The following is a 2,713-nucleotide window of genomic DNA, read 5'->3' as shown; positions in this document are numbered from 1 at the left end:
ATAATATTATAATAAAACTTTAAATATATATGTAGAAGAGATGGAAGAAGAAATCATCCAGTTATTCAAAATCAATTAAACAAAAATAGAAGGTAAAATCCTTGAATTATATAAATTATACAATTTCACAGAAATTTTGCATATATTGCAAAACGGTCCTTGTGGCACTAATTATGGGACTAGTGTAGCATAAATACTAATATTGCTTTTTATTTTGTAAATTAATTGTTGCGTCATAATTTTTTTACATACAAATTTTATGTTTTAAAATATGATTTTTTTTTTGTATTTAGGGTTAATTTTACAATTTCATACTTGGTTCAATTATATGTACAAGTCCTTAACGTGTTGGTTGATGTTGAATATTCAAAGATCCACAAGCTATCAACGACAACGAATCAAATTAAACTAATTTGTTAATACATAATGACTAGGTTGTTTCCTATGCTTGTTAATGATGTAGGACGTTATTTTAGGATTTTAGAATTTTAATTTTTAGGTCTTCTGATATTTTCTTTTTTAATTAAAGTAAGTGTCTTAGTTTTCTTTTATTTATGTTATAATTATAATTTACTTTCTCTTTTTAAGCTAACTTAGGAAAATATATTTACTGTATTATAAATAAAGAGATCTTGTTATTACTTTATAACTTCAATTTCAGTTATTCAATTAAAAACCCCTCTTTTATAATTTCCTTTTGTATTATCTATTAAAAACCCCTCTTTTAAAGTTGTTTGATTAGAGCATCATCTAACTTTGCTTAACGCAGTATTAAAAATCCCTTTGAGTTTAATCACACTTCGATTAGAGCGTAACTTTATCGCATTGACTTGATCCAGTACTTGAACGATATCTATTGTTTTGCTTCTGTTATGCCCAAGGAGAAAATTAATTTCACCGTGAGATAAGAGCATTAAAAGGAATTCATAAGAAATTTAAATTAAAGCTATGTTAAATATATCGCTAGCTACTTGTTTTTGGAGGAATTAAAACAATTAATAAGCTGCGAAGTGAAAATGAATAAATAAATGAAATGACGTTGAAAATAAGTCTCGCCGCCTGGATCCAAGGCCAAAACATTCATGATAAGTTAGGTAATTAAGTACATGTTTTCAAGCTCTTCATGAAGAATAACGTTATTGAAATAAATCACAAAGACCCCTGCGCAAATTATTACATTGATTAAAAAACAAAAAAGCCATATCTTTAACAGGATCGTGACTCTCGGACTGTTAATTACTTTATTCCCTGCTTGGCCAACAGCTGGCCACTAAACAAAATCATATAAATTTTAAATTTAGTCAAATTGGTCCCACTTGATGACATCCTTTTCATACATAAAATTGTTTAACGTCAAGGTTAAATATGAGAAGTTTGGTAGAGAAGGTAGAAAGGAAGTCTATATAAGGAGGGGAACGAGCTTTGTTTATAGCACAAGTGAAACTCCACTTTATTGAACGATGGGGTCTCAAATGGGCTGCCTCTTTGCCACTCTTTTGGTAGTATCAGTCTCTCTTAGCTACTTGCCGTTAGAAGCCTCCGCAAACAAATACTACTACACATCTCCTCCCCCTCCCAAGTACAAGTCTCCACCACCCCCGCCACCGGTTCACAATTCTCCACCACCACCCCCTGTTTACCTGCCCCCGCCACCTCCTCCACCAGTCTACGTGCCTGCTCCGGCACCAACTCCAATTTCCTATTCCCCGCCACCTCCTGTCCCCAAGTCCCCACCACCACCTCACCCTTACGTCTATGCATCTCCCCCTCCTCCTTACTACTACTAGAAAGCGGCCATGAATAGCTCATGCTTTTATGGTAATCTCATTTATTTTTAAAACTGTGCATGTAAAGACTAGTAGTTCAGAATTACATTAAGCATTTCAATTTTAAGCACCGTGTTCTGTTTAATTGCGTTCCTATTGATTAAGTGACAAATAAAAGAGATTGATTAATTTGTTCTTGTAGGAGAGGCGAATGGTATCCGAATAAAGAAAGCAAGGGTTTGATGGAAGGCTTACTTGGAGCAAGATAGCGATCAATCGAGTTGCTGCGTTTTATTCTCTTTTATCTTTGTTTTTTAAGAAAAATAAACTGCCACGCGTAGAAACAGAAAATTAAGTTCTTGTCATTTTCATGCATATGGATTGTTGATGTGTGTGTCAATCAAATCTCCGGTGTGTCATTTGTAATTTTCAACCTTTATGCATGCAAATGGGAGACCTCTTACGTATAATAAAATTAATATACTTCCCAAGATGGTCTTATCTTGCGTTGACTTTTTACGTTCCTTTGGTGATGATTTTGAATGCCAAAAGCGTGGTCATGGATTTTTCGTGCAACTACAGAGCACATTAACGAGAGACTTATCCATGCGGGTCCATGCAGATCGGTGTCTAATTAACCAATAATTAATATAACTTAAAAAATATAGAGTTAACAATTTTTATGGGTCAGGCTCAATTGTAGATGTTCGTACAAAATTTCTTGCTAATGTATACTTGAGTATGATAATAAGTTTTAATCATTATTAGTAATTCACTTGATAATATTAAACAAATTTTCATATCAATTAAGTTACAAAATTTCTGTGACAAATTTCCACGTACTGGAACCATGCAAAAGGGCTTTATTCAAACAGAGCTGCATAGCCGTTGGCAATTAAAATTATTTATCAATAAAGTTAAGTAGTAAGAATTGGATTGTGGATTCC

General features: G+C 33.0%; 1 long non-coding RNA gene across 1 annotated transcript; it reads left to right on the top strand.

Annotated features, from left to right (window-relative positions):
• Nucleotides 1-1,397: 1,397 nt before the first annotated feature.
• Nucleotides 1,398-2,259, top strand: LOC107176964 (uncharacterized). Its single transcript, XR_008053471.1, has 2 exons — nt 1,398-1,818; nt 1,969-2,259. It is a non-coding gene; the product is annotated as an uncharacterized LOC107176964 (long non-coding RNA).
• The last annotated feature ends 454 nt before the right edge of the window (nt 2,260-2,713 follow it).

The sequence above is a fragment of the Citrus sinensis genome, chromosome 3, assembly GCF_022201045.2.
Source record: "Citrus sinensis cultivar Valencia sweet orange chromosome 3, DVS_A1.0, whole genome shotgun sequence".
Classification (NCBI taxonomy): Eukaryota; Viridiplantae; Streptophyta; class Magnoliopsida; order Sapindales; family Rutaceae; genus Citrus; species Citrus sinensis.
Note: the sequence above shows the minus strand (reverse complement) of the source record. Positions and strands in the feature narration are given on the sequence as shown.